This window comes from Elephantulus edwardii, unplaced genomic scaffold, assembly GCF_000299155.1.
Source record: "Elephantulus edwardii isolate Elephantulus edwardi_28Jun2011 unplaced genomic scaffold, EleEdw1.0 scaffold00226, whole genome shotgun sequence".
NCBI classification, from domain to species: Eukaryota; Metazoa; Chordata; class Mammalia; order Macroscelidea; family Macroscelididae; genus Elephantulus; species Elephantulus edwardii.
This window is the reverse complement of record NW_006399976.1, coordinates 2,039,689-2,055,538: the sequence shown is the minus strand read 5'-3', so window position 1 is coordinate 2,055,538 and position 15,850 is coordinate 2,039,689. Positions and strand designations below refer to the sequence as shown.

Genomic DNA, 15,850 nt, shown 5'->3' with positions numbered 1-15,850 from the left:
GACTGCCTCTTGGTCCAAGTATAGGTTTCACATTAGCACAATCAAGTGTTCTGGGATTCCCATTCTTCTCAGAGTCAGCCATAGTTTGTTATGGTCCACAGAGTCAAACACCTTTGTGTAATCAATGAAACACTGATAGACACTCCTCTGGTATTCCCTGCTTTCAGCTAGGATCCATCTAACATTAGCTACAATATCCCTAGTACCACGACTCCTTCAAAACCCAGCCTGGACTTCCGGCAGTTCTCTGCTGATGGGCTGTTCCAGTCGCTTAGCTCTTTTTAATTTTAAAAATAAATTTTAATTGCTTTATTTACAGAAAAGTTGCAGTTCTCAAAACCCCTTCATTCTTCTCTCTCTAATGTTAATGTCTTCTACAACCACTGTGTATTTGTCATAACCAAGAAATTAATGTCGTTACCATGTGTAAAGAAATTGCTTGCAATCTCTGGGTGGCCTAAATTGTTAAGTGTTTTATTAGCTAAAAGCTTAATGGTTCAAATTCACCCAGTGGTACTTCAGAAGACAGACGTTCAGGAAGGTCAGAGTCTCTAAACCCCATTGAGCATGCCTGGGTTGCCATGAATTAGAACTAACTCAGTGCAACTATCCAAACTATTGACAATAGTTAGGTGTTCCTGATTCAAGCCATGGTCTTTGCAATTACTTGTTATGCACAAGAAAGCTGGACAATGAATAAGGATGACAGAAGAATCTGTGCCTTTGAGTTGTGGTGCTGAAGAAGAGTATTTAACTGCCAAGAGAACAAACAAGTCTGTCCTAGAGAGGCTGAAACCAAGTTCTCTCTGGAGGCAAGAATTTTTCCTCTCACATACTTTGAGCATGTTGCCAGGAGGGACCAGTCCTTAGAGAAGGATGAAGGGACAGTGCAACAGAGGAAGACCCTGGATGAGATGGATTGACTCAGTGACGGGGGTAATGGGGATAGGTGTGTCAGAGAAAGTGAGACTGGCTCAGGATAGGGAGACTCAACGCACATAACAACAATACAACTAGCAACACTGACAACTGAGTTCCCGACTTCATTTGGTCTGAGATATTTCACCAACTTTTCCATTAATGTCCTTTTCCTCTCAGAATTCCTTCCAGGATCAGATGTCACCTCTAGTCATCACATCGCCTTAGTCTCTGCTAAGTGACTCACCTCAAAGACTCACCCCTTGTTTGTGTGTTGATGAACTTGACAGTCTTTTTTTTATCCTGAAATATTTATTTTTTTTATTGTTGCACATGTCCTTCCCCCACCCCTGGCCCACCCCACAATGCACCTCTTGTTCCAGATTCTTGTCACACATATAATGCCTAGTCACATATTCCTTCTGGACAGTTCTTCCCCTCATCTGTTCTATTGCAGTGTTCATTATCTATCCACTCTTTTCCCATTCTCTCTCCAACTACCCCCCCTTCCCAGTCCGTCCTATTTTATAACAGCAAAACTTGACAGTCTTGAGGAGTACTAGCCTATTATTTTATAACAGTGTCCTACAGCATAGATTTAGTATCACAACAAGCTATGGCTGACTCTGAGAAGAATGGGAATCCCAGAACATTTGATTGTGTTAATGTGAAACTTATACTTGGACCAAGAGGCAGTCATCAGAACAGAGCAGGGAGACACTGGATGGTTCAAAATCAAGAAAGGGGTCCGTCAGGGATGTATTTTGTCTCCATACCTTTTCAATCTGTATGCAGAATAGATCATCTGAGACCCTGGGCTGTATGAGGAGGAATGTGGCATCAGGATTGGTGGAAGAATCGTCAACAACCTGCGTTATGCAGATGACACACCTTGCTTGCTGAAACTGAGGAGGACCTGAAGCGCTTGCTGCAGAAAGTCAAGGACTGCAGTCTTCAATATGGATTGAAGCTCAATATCAAGAAAACAAAGATTCTTACCACTGGGCCAATTGGCAGCATCAGTATGGATGGTGAAGAGATTGAGATAGTTAACAGTTTTCATTTACTTGGTTCCAGTCAACACTCTTGGTAACAGCAGCCAGAAAATCAGGAGATGAATTGCATTGGGAAAGTCAGCTATGAGGGACCTCTCAAGAATACTGAAGTGCAATGACGTCAGGTTGGAGACTAAGGTGCACCTGATCCAGGCTATAGTCTTTGCAATTATGGGCTCTGCATCAGAGAGTTGGACAGTGAATAGGGATGATAGAAATAGAATTGATGCCTTTGAGTTGTGGTGCTGGATAAGAGTGTTGAATATACCATGGACTGCTAAGGAGAACAAACAGGTTTGTCCTGGAGAGGGTGAAGCCAGAATGTTCCCTGGAGTCAAGGATCCTGAAGCTTCGTCTGACATACATGTTACAAGGAGGGACTGGTCTTTGGAGAGGGACATCATGTTTGGGAGAGTGGAGGGACAGTGCAGGAGAGGAAGACCCTCAATGAGATGGATCGATTCTGTGAGTGGAGTGCTGGGAATTAATGTCTTTGAGACAGCGAGATTGACACAGGACAGAACGGCGTTTAGGGCTTTTTTACCCTATGGTCACTATGAGTCACAAATGACTCAATGGCACATAACAACAACAATAACAACTTGATTTTATTATGGTAGTGGATTTTCTCAGTCTGACACACTGCGCTTGTGTGTTGCTATGACGCTGGAAGCTATGTCATTGGTATTTAAAATACCAGCAGAGACACACATGGTGGGCACATTTCAACTTGGTTTCCAGTCCAAGAAAGACAAGAAGAAAAATCTGGTAACCATTTGAAAATTAGCCAATAATGGAAATTTCTAGAAACAGATAATGGTAATGGTTGAACAACATAAACATACTTGAATTTGTTGATATGAAGAACAATGAAAAGACAAGTTATTTGTTGCATATGTAAAAATTCCAACTCACTGCCATCAAGTTGGAACCAGCTCATAGCTGACGCTCCAGCTCTTTGTCCAAGACTGTATACTGCACAGGAGGAGGAGAGTGCCCACCTACCACCTGAAGAACCGCTGGTGGATTCGAACCCCCGGAGAGGCACCACCTTTGGGCTAGCAGCACAGTCCCCTACAGACTAAGCTACCAGAGCTCCCTAGCACATATATTTAACACTAAAAAAAAAAGCCACACTCTGTGGATCACAATTATATTGTCTAACACAGTGGTGGGAGATACACTCACTAGATTAAGATACAGTAAAAATACAGAGTGACCGTGACCATGGACTTGAGCAGATCCATGATGGTGAAGATGGTGCAGGACCAGCCAGTGTTTTATTCTTTTGTGCTGGGGGAGGGGCCAACTCGATGGTCACGAGCAACCACAACAATATCAACATCATCACTCAGTTCAAATACACTGGCTGCTCCTTGAGAGAAAGATGGGCCATTTCTTCTCGTGCAACTTCCTGCTTCTGAAAATCCACTGGAGAATCGGCTACAGGTCTGTATGATACACAACAAAAACAACAGCATTCCCCAATATAGAGGAGGAAAGAGGACCACAGAGAGGTCAAGCCTCTTAATCAAGGGCACACAGCCTGGAAAGAACACAGAGTCCCAAAGCCTCTCACTCTTTTTAAAAATTGTTCTAGGTTGACGCGGGTGAGCCCGGTGCGTGCCGAGCAAACATGCGTAAACCTGGTGACCCAGGGCCAAGGTGGCCTTAGTTCTGTCCGTGATGTATGGGCATTCAGGATCTAATATTCCGTTACTGATCTAACAGACTTCACAACCGAGGAAAGAAAAGGCTAAGAGTCCCAGAAAATTCGAGTGGTTAAGAGGAGAGTGAAGGTTTGTTCTGCATCTTTCATTGAATCACCGAATTTAAAGTCTTTTAACTGCTGGTGACTGGATGTTGATGTTCTAGGAAATACCAGTGCTTTGTTTTATCAGAGGAAAGAATTGAGACAAAATGAAACCATAGTGGTTTTTGTTTGAGTCCCCTGCCCCTGAAAAATCCAATAAAAATACTTGTATCATCTGCCAAAAAAAAATTGTTCTGAAAATTTATACAGGATGCACACTAATTCAACAACTTCTCCATTCTCCAAGCTGTGCAATCACTCTCACTGGCTTTATCTGAAATAGTCTACTACCATGAGCACACACTCGCTATCCCCTAAGCAGAAATTTCCTTCTCCATCCCACCCCTGGTACCACCAATAGGCCTTGGCTTCTAATTGTTTATTTCCTATAATTGAGGTCACACAGTATGTATCCTTTCACTATGGAATTCTTTCACACAGCATAATATTGTCAAGGTTTATCCACAGAGCAGCATGCATCAGGACTTCATTCTCTTTTGCAGCCAATTAGTAGTTCATTATATGCATACATCACAGTTTATTCCTTGTCCAGCTTTTGCAATCACTTGTTATGCATCAGAAAGCTGGACAACGACTAGGGAGGAGAGAAGGAGAATTGACGCGTTTGAGCTATGGTGCCAAGAAAACAAACAGATTCATCCTAGAGAGGGTTAAACCAGGCTACTCCTTGGAGGCAAAGATTCTGGGGCTTTGTCTGACATACTTTGGACATGTTGCAAGGAGAGACAGGTCTTTGGAGAGGGACATCACAGGAGGGGAAGACCCTCTATGAGGTGGATTGATTCAGTGACTGGGGTAATTGGGATGGGTGTGTCAGAGGCAATGCGATTGACACAGGATAGAGCAGGGTTTAGGGCTGTTGTGCGTAGGGTTGCTATGAGTTGCAAACAACTCGACGGCACAAAACAACAACCACCAGCTTTTGCACCCTGTGAAAAGTGCTGCAGTGAACATTAAATAGGCTTCTGTTTGCATCCCTGAATCCATGTCTTCTGTGATTGAGATTGCTGGTTCCTATGCTAGTTTGAGAAACCACCACACTTTCCCACTGTGACTGTACGGATTTTACACTCTATTGGATGAAAATGTAATAAACAAAGATTCCTGTTTCTCCAAAATCTCGCATCAGCTGTTTTTATTTATTTATGTATTTCTTTTTGATCACTGCTTCTCACACCTCCCAAGTCCCAAGGGGTGACTTAAGAAAATAGGAGCTTTCCATTTGGGTCCGTCTTGTGCCTCTTGTACAGAACTGACCCCGGTTCATGGTTGGCACTACCAGTAGACTGTCCCAGACAAAGTCACCTCTCTTTTCACATAGCAGCGCTAGCAGCCCCTACTCCTGTGTACCAGGAAGTCCTTCCTCTGCCAGGATTTTCTCTTCCAGTTCTGAAATTCCAAAGATTGCTCATGGGACTCAAGAATTCCGTGGCCACTTGCTGCCTCCTGCAGGAAGGAATGAGGAAGGCAGCCACTCTGCCTGATTTACAATCACTGTGGCAATCCATCTTGTTCTTTGTTCTGAATACAGATTGAATAGGTATGGAGAAAGGATACCACTGTGATGTACATCTTTCCTGATTTTAAACCATGCAATGTTTCCTTGCTCTGTTCTTAGCACAGTGAGATATCATCTCACCCCAGCAACAACAGCAAAGTTCAGGAAGATAGCAAACAACTAATGCTGGAGAGGATGTGGAAAGACAACATTAATTGAAAATTATAATTGAAAAAATAGTCAACATTTTTAAAAAAACCCTTATACACTAATGTTGTCATTGTCGTGTACCACCGAGTCAGAACTGACCCACTGCTGGCCCTCTGGCAGGTTTTCAGAGGCAGTTCATCAATCTGGAGGAAATTGCTCATCATTCTCCCATGAAGTGGGATTAGAACCATGTGTCTTTGGAATTGCACCACATCTTGTTACCATTAGGTCATCAGAGCTCCCTCATACACTAATAAGTAAATGTAAAATAGTAAAGCCGGTATGGAAAGCAATCTGGCACTTTTTAAAGGAGTTGGGAATAGAAATATCATTTGATCCAACAATTCCACTACTAAGTATGTATCCCTCAAAAACAAGAGCTGAAACACAAACTGACAAACTCTCACTCTTGTTAACTGCAGTATTACTTACAATAGCAAAGAGTTAGAAACAACCTGATGAATTGTCTATCAATGAATGATGAACGACTAAAAAGTAATTGTGGTACATTCACACAATGGCGTAGTAAGCATCACTTTAAAAAAAAATTAAGAATGTGTGACATACCACACACAGCATGGATGCATCTAGAACAAATTACAGTGAGTGACATTTAGTCAGTAGCAAAAGGACAGCCCTGGTCTATAAGACCACTAATACAAAAAGCTAAGGAAATTTGCTTCCTCACCCTCCCCGCCCACATCATGCTCCAGTTCCTGCTCGGAATTACTTCTGGAAGCATCGTTGGAATGTATCTGGCTCAGACTGTGAGATCTCAAATCTGGCCAAAAAAACTCGAGGACATTAAGAAGACTCAGATTTCAAGAAGCAGCCACTGAGCTAGAGAGGGCCCCCTGCTGCCCATGGCTTAGCCCTCCCTGAGAGCCTCTTCCTCCTCCAAACAGCAGCCTCAGCGAGGTTCCTCTTCAGCTTGATCCTGAGGTTTCTCTTCACTGGATCCTGAGTTACCTTAGAACAAAAATGGGGCTGGGCTGCCTTTTAAGAGCTCCCCCACCTCCCCACATCCTTACTCTCTACACCCTTCTTCCAGCTGCTTGTGAGAGCCTAAGACTGGATTGTGGTACTACATAGTAAACATAACCTTCAATTATTTAAAACAAAACAAAACAAAACAAAAAAGCAACCCACAAAACACAACAAGACAATGCTAAGGAAAGGCTTGCCCACAGAATCAATCTTGGAGACTAACCAGGGATGAAAAGAGGCTGGGGTAGAAAAGAGCAAAACTTAATGAATAAAGGGAAAGGCAATACACAGTAAGGGTTTGGTTGTTGTTGCTGCTACTGTGTACCATGGAGTCACAATCAGCTCAAATCTGACCCTCCAGTGGGTTTTCAGAGGCAGTAAATCACACAGGAGGAGAATGTCCATCTTTCTCTTGCAGAGCAGCTAGCTGGTAGATTTGAACTGTGTACCTTTGGGTTGGTAGTGCAATTCCTTACTGCTAAGCCACCAGAGCTTAGATACTGTAATTAAAAATATCAATAAATTTTAAATATATAAAACAAAATGTTTGGAGAAAAAAAAGGGGGGGTGGAGAAGGGCGCTCTGGTGGCCTAGTGGCAAGAAGCTGCACTGCAATCTCAGAGGTACGTGATTCGAATCCACCAGATGCTCCGCTGGAGGAGGGACAACCTCCTCCTGTACCAGTCAGATCTGATTTAACGGGGTACACACACATAAAATAATAAAACAATAAAATAAAATTTAAAAGGGGAAGGGGAAATGATTATCCATTTCAGACCAAAACAAAAAGCATACACAGCCGCTGACACAATGAACGAGAGGCTGCCAACGACTGGGAAGAAAATGCAGGACAGGCAATGTTTAATTCTACAGTGCATGGGATTCTCACTCGTCAGAAGCAAGTAGAGGGCAGCTAATAAGAACAATCATCAATACAACAATCATCGATACAACAATCAATCAATCAACAATACAACAATCATCATCTGGGTGAACAGCCTGACCTTTGAGGAGGGTGGAATGAAGGTGTACCTTCTGCCAGGCACGCTGAGTGAAAGACGTGTGAAGGGAAAAGGCTGAGCACAGAAATAAAAAGAGCACAAGCAGGGTCTCTGCCATTGACCACTGACCCTGAGTTGGCTCCTGACTCATGGTGACCCCAGACACAAGAGAAAGAAACACGCACCGCCTGGCCTGATGCTGTCCCTATGATCACTTGTGAACTGAAGTGTTCTCGTGGCCTGATTTTCAGAAAGCAATTGCCGGGTCTTAGTCTGGAATCCTCTCAGATATTTGTTCGGCAACATGTAATAAACCTCCACGGAGAGGAAGTGGCAGCCCAGAGGGTGGCTAGGAATCAAACCAGAGTCTCTCACATGCAGAGAAGAAATAGATCACTGAACCATTGTAAAAAGAGTGTGGGCAGCATTGAGATGGTCATAACTGACCTCTACTTACACCATAAGGAGAAATTGCCCCCATGAACAGCATCCACCACCCAAAACTAATTCCTATAAAGTCAGGCATGGTTTCCCATTCTCCTGCACCTACTTCTACTGATTCTAGCCCCAATCTTACTGCTCTCCTGGGTAAGAAATTCATTACAATGACCACACAGACTTCACAGAACCATACTCATGGGTATGGGGCTTATTGAGGAAGTTGTTATGGGCTATCAAGTCATTTGCGACTCATAGTGCCCCTTTGCACGATAGCTCTGAACCTCACCTTATCCTGAGCCACTCACTATCTCTAACACATCTACCCCCTGTGTCAATCTGTGTCAATCCATCTCCTCTAGGGCCTTCCTCTCTTGTGCTGGCTCTCCATCCTTCCAAGCATGATGTCTTTCTCCAAGGACCGGTCCCTCCTGGAAACATGCCCAAAGTATGTGTGACGAAGCTTCAAAATCCTTGCCTTCAATGAGTAACTTGGTTTCACCCTCTCCAGGTCAAACCCGTTTGTTCTCTTGACAGCCCATGGTATGTTCAATACTCTTCTCCAGCCTCACAACTCAAAGGCATCGATTCTTTTACTGTAATCCTTAGTCATAATGCAGCTCTCTGATGTATAGTTAGCAGTCTGTAATTCAGGTTGGGGGCAGGATACAATCCTTCATTCCAGAAAGCTTCTCAAGCTTAGTGACAGGCCCACTGACCAAGTTCCCTTAGTCCTCCAGCAAACATGGGTGAAGGTCTCTGGCTCTGGCTCTGTGGGGCAGTATTGCCAAGTCAGCTCTGTCTCACGTTGGTCTCTGGTTCTCTGCTGAGGCTGCTCTTCCTTTTATGTAGATCTTGGACTGACTGGCATGGGAACCTCTGACCCAGAAAGACGTGCACTATTGCTTCCTCTTCCTTGTTGATATTGAGATTCCCAATTTCTGTTGCTGACTAGCCAATCTGCTATTAGACTAACATACCCGGATGAGGTGGATTAATACAGTAACTGAGGCGAAGAGGTTGGTGTGTCAGAATTAGTGAGACTTGGCTCAGGACAGGGAAGGGTTCAGAGCTGCTGTACGTAGGGGTCGCTATACATCACAGGTGACTCAATGGCACATAAATAACATATTATGACAGTTTGGAAGCAGGAGTGGCATCCACTTCCTAAATTACATGCCTCCGGAAACTCTCTGATAAATGTCAATAGTTGTAGAGGGGCTTCAGGCCTTTTGTTCATAGGGTCGCTATGAGTCGTGCTCAATTCGAAGGCAATCAACAACAACAACAACACCCAATTTGCATGTGTCTGCCCATCCAGATGACCGAATCAAAGGCAAAGCCTTAGGGAAGTAATTTTATTTTGTATTCATTCATTGTTGCACATTTTCCTCCTTCCCCTCCCTTCCTCCTCTCCCAGTTCATTTTGTGATGCACCTCTTAGTCTGGATTGCTGTCATACATATAATGTCTAATCATATATTCCTTTTAAACAGTCATTTTAAACAATAGACCAAAAACACTGCAGGGCATTCACTGGCTTTTCTAGCCATTGTTCTTTCTACTTGAAGAATTCATTTTCCCCTTACAATCATTTTACTAGTAACTATATGCATGAAAGCATGTAATTCGGGGTAGCTGCAGAATGCAATCCCTCAGTGCAGACAGTTTCTCAAGCACGAACATAGGTCCTTTGACCTTCACCCTCAAGGTGCAGGTCAGTGCTCCTGTAGTCCTGCTGGTTACAGCATTTTTCCTCAGTCTCTTAGCAAGCTTGGGTGAAGGCCTCTGCCTCTGATTCTGTGCAGCAACAGCCCAAGTCAACTCTGTCTCATTGCAGGCTCTGGTTCTCTGTGGAGGCTGCTATTCCTTTGTGTGGCTCTTGATTTGGCTGGCACAGAAATCTCTGGCCCTATAGGATGCTGCCCCTCTTTGGATTAGTAGAGCACTGCCTCTCTGGGGTCACTAACTCTGACGGGGGTCCTTGCCTTCTACTGGGCACTTTTACCCAGCATACATTGCACCACAGCCACACTTGAGACAGTGCACCCTCTGAACAGTGTGCCATTCTTGGGCATTTTAGGTCAGCCGTGACAATTTCTCATGCTAGCCATCTCTGAGTGGGTACTCTGCAGACACCCATCCCCTAGACTGGCAAAGACATCATTCCTAGCCAGCTAACCATTCCAGGTTCTTTTGAGGACGTCAAAATCTCTGTCCCAGTCTGAGTGGCTCAATCCTTGATGCCCTTCAGACCAAAAGAAGTGCTCTCCAAGACCTCCTTTTTCTGTGTCTAATTTTTAATTTCTCATAGTTTTTTAATCTTTTTTTTTTCTTGTTTATTTTATACTCTGGTCTGGTGTTGGGGTTTCCCTCCCCCATATTTTCTGCTTTTTCTTCTCTCTCCTTTTCAAGGAAAAGTTTTATTCCTTTTCCTTGCTCATCTTTTCTCTGTAGTTTTTCATGTGCTTTCTCCCCCACCCCCCTCCTTTCTATTCTGATTCCACTTCATTTTTGGTTTTTCAGGTTTGGTTTTTCTATTTTGGTTTTGGTTTTGTGATGATTCTGTTGTTTAGACTGCGGCGTCTTGTTTTTGTTCCCTCCTTTCTTTTGTCCGTCTCACAACGGACAGTAACAGTATCCAGACACATTCATTCATCTCTTGCAGCTTCAACTGCCACATCAGGCATACTTCTGCTCCAGTTGATTGACAAAAGACTGCATCCCACTCCAGTCCACTTTGCATTCAATTACTCTATATAAACAGTGAGTAGAGAACTGCACACACCCCACCAATCCCCTCCTCTATCACACTCATCAGAAGACAGGGGGTGAAATAGTTAATAATTTGTTATTGTTGTTGTTAAGTGCCGTTGGGTTGTAGATGACCCAAAGCGACTCTATGAACAAAAGTTTTTGAACACAAAACTTTCATCTTTCCTTGAAGTTCATAGAGTTTCCAGAGACAAGCTTTTACTTTGGAAGTGGATGCCACTCCTGCTTCCAAACCTGTTTTATTCAGGAGCTCCACAAAAACTAGACCTGAGGGCACACCTTTGCAGAACCCAGCAGTTCCAGCCTGGAAAGTAGCCCTAGACTGGTGGCCAAATTTTAAATGCAAGGTCAAATCCAATCAGCTCACACCCAGTTTGGAGCAACAGCCACACTCAAGTCTCAACCCCAAACCAGAAAACACACCTTTGTAAAATCCGGTTGTTCTGCTAACCTTCCCAGCCTGGAAAGTAGCCCTCATTTTACAATTACCAAACCACAAAGCAACACAACACTTACACAGCTCAATCTGATATTTTTGTTGTGTTATGTATCATTGAGTTGCTTGTGAGAAGTATGCACTTGGGTAAGTTGATTAGCTCTTAAAGGGTCATTTTCAAATGGAAAGATAAAATCATGACTCCTTTATACAGACATACCCACTGCCATCAACTCAATTCCAACTCATGGGAACCATCCAGTGGGTGGGTTTTCTGGACTTTAAAGCTGCTTTATAGGAGGAGATTGTCCATCTTTCTCCTTAGGAGTGGCCTTAGGGATTTGAACCATTGACCTTTCAGTTATTAGCTTACACACTAGCTGTTAGGACTCCTTCCATATGGATATGTTGTTGTTGTTGATTGCCATCAAATAGAGCATGACTCATAGCAACCCTGTGAACAAAAGACCTGAAGCCTTTCTATGACTATTGACATTTATCCAAGTTCATAATTTCCAAAGGCACGTCGTTTAGGAAGTGGATCCCACTCCTACTTCCAAGCCCTTCTTAAACTGGGAGCTCCACCAAACACTGTCCACCATGGGTAACTGTTATGGCATTTGACACCCCAAGGACCCAAGGTTCAGCATCACAGCAACCACACGTTACCTCAGTACAGAATATTGACAGAAGAGTGCTGTATCACTTAGAATGTTCCTCCAAAATATAATAACAACAGACTTAAATGCAAAGGCCCTCCTTGAGTCTTGTTGACTCTAAACAAGAGGTTTAAATTAAAAAAAAAAACACCCAACAACCCAAGATAGTATGTTGTTGTTGTTGTTATGTGCTGTTGAGTCACCTGTGACATATTGCTCTGAACCCTTCCCTCTCCTAAGCCAGTCTCACATAGAGAATGAAAAATGCAATTCTCCTCATTAATCAGTGCTCCAGCACTGTAGTCCATGAGGAGTCGTGCTGCCAATCCAAAGGGGAATCTCTCTGGCAGCTGAAATCCATCAACTGCTCCCTGGGAGAAAGGTGGACAAGTGATTTACATCCTCCAAAAACCTCCTGAATGGGCAGTTACAGATGAGTTCTGACTTGACCACAATGAGTTATTGTTGTTAAATGCCATCCAGTCAACTATGAATTATAGTAACTCTGGGAACTAAAGACAGAACCTCTCACTATCCTGTGCAATCCTTACAAACATCTCATGTTCAAGCCCATTGTTACAATCATCGTGTCAATTCATCTCCATGACGGTCATTTTCTTTATACTGACGCTCTACCTTTCCCAACATCATGTCATTTTCAAAGACTGGTATCCCTGATAATGTAAACACAGCATGTGAGATGGAGTTTCACCATGCTTGTTTGTAAGGAGCACCCTGGTTATACTTCCTCCCAGATAGATTTTTTTTTTTGCTTTGCTTTGGAGGAATTCAGGGTGAAAGCTTTGAACACAAGATGGTGGTAGTGCACAATGAGTTTGACTTGAGTTCTGCTTTGAGTTGAGTTGATCTATACGTTGTATCCATGATGTTCTCAATCACCTGCTATGCATCGAAGAGCTGGACAATAAGTAAGACCTGCAGAAGAAGAATTGATGCCTTTGAATTGTGGTGCTGCCGAACAGTACTGAATGCTAAGAGAACAAACAGGTATGTCTTGAAGAGGGTGCAGCTGGAGTGCTTCTTGGAGGCAAAGATGGTGAAGCTTCATCTTTTATTGTTTGGACATGTAGCTAGATGAGGCTACTCACTGGAGGGGGACATCATGCATGGAAAGATGAGGAGGTCAGTGAAAGAGAGGAAGACCCTCAATGAGATGGTTTGACACTGTGACTTCAGCAATGGCCTTGAGTGTTCTAGAGATGGTGAGGATGACACAAGATAGGGCAGGGGTCAGGTTGGCTATTCACAGGGTCACTATTAGTCGTACTCAACTTGATGGCATCTAACAACAACAACATACACTGTATCTACATCTCCTCACTAAGGAATCCTGAAATGGATGTGAAAAAGGAGACAAAGATGTACTTTTCCATGGGACGATTTTCACTGTTATCAGTTACTTAAAATTTATGGGGTGGTAAAACAGCAATCACTCCCATAATAAAGAAAGTATATTGCTGTGCTTCTTAGTCACTCATGGTGGGTGGATGGGTTTCAGCAGAGCTTCCATAGTAAGACAGAGTAGGAGAAAAGGCCTGAATTTGACTTCTGAAATTACCCCAGTAAAACATCTATGAATCTAAACAGAGTATTGTTCTGTATAGGAACAGAGTACTGTTCTGTATAGGAACTGAGTATTGTTCTGTATAGGAACAGAGTATTGTTCTGTATAGGAACAGAATATTATTCTGTATAGTACTGGAAGATGAGCCCTTAGATTGGAAGGCACCCAGCATACAGAGTGGCTGGCAGCCACCATGGACTCTAGCAGACAATGGTTGTAAGAATGACACCGGAGCGGACCATATTTTGTTCTGTTGTCCTTGAAGTGGCCATGAATCATAGCCAACCTGGCAGCAGCCAAGCACCAAATTACCTGAAAACCACCCATGGCCCTCTAGCTACTACCACTCCCAAGTTAAAGTTACGCTCATCCTGTTGCTGATACTGATATAATTCTGTCTCCCATATCACAGGATTGACACCCTTCTTTCAAATATGCTGCAGAGCAACAGTTGAGGAAAGCAACAATCCCCAAGAGGACGCCCCAAAATCTTCTCTTTTGCAACTTTTTGCTCATTTACAGGACCTTGCTAGTTATATAACTTTCTAGAAAATCTACACTATGGTTGGGTGCCTGGCTCCTGGAGGCAGAGTAGTCCTTTACTTCCAAAAGCTGCCATAACACCCGCACACACAGCACAGCACCATGCTCTCTCTGGTCATAGCAGCCCTGGGTAGAGCAAACCTGGGAGAATATGGCCGCCTCCTCTCCACTCTTCCCCTTTTGGGCTTGAAGCCGCCTGCATGCCAGAGAGAGCATGGTGCTATGCTGTGTGCGTGAGTGTTCTGGCAACTTTTGGACATAAAGGACTTCTCTGCCTCCAGGAGCCAGGCAAGCCAGGCTTGGCCTAGGGTGTAAGGCAGCAGGTGGTTTCAAGCCCAAAAGGGGAAGAGGGGAGAGGAGGTGGCCATATTCTCCCAGGTTAATGGTTGGCTACCCAATGCGGACAGAGAGTGGGGTGGAGCTCCCCTATTAAAACAACTTGGGAGGAGGAGTGGCATCCACTTTCATAATAGCTTGCCTCTGGAAACCCTATGAACCTGGAGAGAGGATGAAAGGCACCCAAGCGTCAAGGACTCTCCTTCATAGGGTCGCTATGAGTCGCCTGTGACTCGACGGCACTTAACAACACAATACAACATGGTTGGGTGGGGATGTTTTGCTATGGTTTCTTACACAAGAGTTTCTGTTCCTGATTACTGGTTTATTGTCCATGTCCAAAAAGTTCTTGATGTCCATTGATTTGTAGAAATGGCAGATGTGAAAGCAATAGGAGGGACAAGAACGTCTGGGTACTGTTTTTATCTTCCCCATAAGGATGTTAACTCATGGTTCAGGAGTGTGACCCCAGCATTCATTCAAGTTCCTGATAGAGACTAGCACTCAGGAAATGGTTTGTCCTCTGCCCAGATGGCTTCTTGTTGACAGCAGACAAATAGATTCCAGCTTACAGCAACACCAAGCATCACAGAATGAATGTCTGTCCTGTCCTGCTCCATCCTTGCAGTCACTGCCATGTTGAAGCCCATTGTTCCAGCCACTGTCCCAGTCCGGACCCTTGAGAGTTTTCCTTTTTTCCTCCTATTGACTCTCTAATAAGCATGATGTCCTCCTCCAGAAACTGGTCTCTCCTGATAACATGTCCAAAGCATTTAAGACCCAGTCTTACATTCTTTTACTTTTAAAAAAATTTTTTCCAGTCTTACATTCTTTAATTCGAAGATGAATTCAGACTGTACTCCAAGACAGAAATTTTTTTTTTATTCTTCTGGCAGTATATGTTACATATACTTCATACCAGGGAGCAGTGTCAGAGGGGAAACACCAAAACGACTGTCTATCAAATTTGTGTGCAGTGTTTCAACAAAAGTTTATTTAAATCAAAAGATTCTTGTAATAACAAAAACTTTTTTGTAAGTCCCACTGGCTTATATCCATATACTGACACCACTGAGACTATGTGAATTTACTTTTGTAATCAACTAGGCCAATTGACAGCATCATGATAGATGGTGAGGAGATTGAGATTATTAACAGCTTTAGTTTGCTTGGCTCCATAATCAACACTTTTGATACCAGCAGCCAGGAAATTTAAAGATTAATTGCATTGAGCAAGTCTACTGTCAGAGAGCTCTCCAAAGTACTGAAGAACAAGAATGTCAGTCTGGAGACTAAGGGGCACCTGATCCAGGCCATTGCCTTTGCAGTTACTTGCTATACATCAGAAAGCTGGACAATGACTAGGTATAATAGGAGGAGAATTGATGCCTTTGAGCTGTGGTGCTGGAGAAGAGTATTGAGAATACCATGGACTGCTAGGAAAACAAACAGGTTCACCCTGGAGAGGGTGAGACCAGGCTGATCCTGGTAGGCAAGGATTCTGAAGCTTCACCTGACACTCACTGGATAACAAAAAATTTATAATATATAATACAAAGAGGAATATGTATTATT

At 43.4% G+C, this 15,850-nt stretch overlaps 1 protein-coding gene across 1 annotated transcript in view; it reads right to left on the bottom strand.

Annotated features, from left to right (window-relative positions):
- Positions 1–9,986, bottom strand: part of CIB3 (calcium and integrin binding family member 3) — a 23,861-nt gene extending 13,875 nt beyond the window's left edge. Inside the window, exons 1-2 of the mRNA XM_006898285.1 lie at positions 9,964–9,986; positions 4,857–4,861 (exon numbers count right to left, since the gene is read on the bottom strand). The gene's annotated coding sequence lies outside the window, so the exon portion shown is untranslated. The remainder of the gene's footprint in view (positions 1–4,856; positions 4,862–9,963) is intronic.
- Between the last annotated feature and the right edge of the window lie 5,864 nt (positions 9,987–15,850).